Here is a 1,157-nt window from a genome sequence, read left to right on the forward strand (position 1 = left end):
GGACGGCCGGGAAGGCCGAGCGGTTCTAGGCGCTACAGTCTGGAACCACGTGACCGCTGCGGTCGCAGGTTCGAATCATGCCTCGGGCATGGATGTGTGTGCTGTCCTTAGGTTAGTTAGGTTTAAGTAGTTCTAAGTTCTAGGGGACTGATGACCTTGTTAGTTAAGTCCCATAGTGCTCAGAGCCATTTGAACCAACCAACTTCAGGGATGTTATTCTCCAGAAACCATTCCCTCACAGATTCTGCTTCTGAGACATGGTGTTTTGTGATGCTGATACAACCACCTTCTCCGAACTGTTTCCCTACTGTACGCAGTACACAGCGCTGTAACGTGTTCATACCGTTCAGGGCTTAGTGATTTCTTAAGTTCAGTACTGATGGCGCTATACACGATGACAGTTAATGGTCTCTAATCAACCGACTAACAAAAAACTTTCCATCGTATTGCGAAATGGTATAGCGTGATTTCTCATTCCACATCACTTGTTTGCTGTCATCTACTATCCAGTGGCATCGCGCTTTACGCAGCCTAAGGCATCGCTTGGCATCAGCGCGGGGTAGCCGCGTGGCTTGAGGCGTCTTGTCACGGTCCGCGCCGCTCCCTCCGTCTGAGGTTCGAGTCCTCCCTCGGGCATGGATGTGTGTGTTGTCCTTAGCGTAAGTTACTTTAAGTTAGATTAGGTAGTGCGTAACCTTAGGGGCCGATGACCTCAGCAGTTTGGTTCCATAAGACCTCACCACAAATTTCCAATTTCCTTCGCTTAGCAGTGACTGCAGAAATTTGTGGCTTATGAGGAGCTGCCAGACCACTGTACCCCGTTCTTTTTTAGCTCGCTACGCACATTCGTGGTGCTAAATGGGCTGATGTATTTAGCACTGTGGGAGTCACGAGTGATTCCTCCCATTTGCTTCAAGCCTTTTTTTTACAACCACCCTGCGCAGTGATCGACCTGTATCTGTCCATCAATACGTGAGATCTGTCTGGCTTTGGTTTGGGTGTGGTTGTTACCTCGCGTTTCCACTTCACAATCACTTCACCAACAGTCGAGCTGCAGACTTTAGAAAGATAGATATGCCCCTAATGTAATTGTTACGCAGGTGACACTTAATAAGTAGCCAACATTCGAAGTTATCGAGCTGTCCTCACAGACCCAT

This window comes from Schistocerca piceifrons, chromosome 4 (assembly GCF_021461385.2).
Source record: "Schistocerca piceifrons isolate TAMUIC-IGC-003096 chromosome 4, iqSchPice1.1, whole genome shotgun sequence".
In the NCBI taxonomy this organism is placed as follows: domain Eukaryota; kingdom Metazoa; phylum Arthropoda; class Insecta; order Orthoptera; family Acrididae; genus Schistocerca; species Schistocerca piceifrons.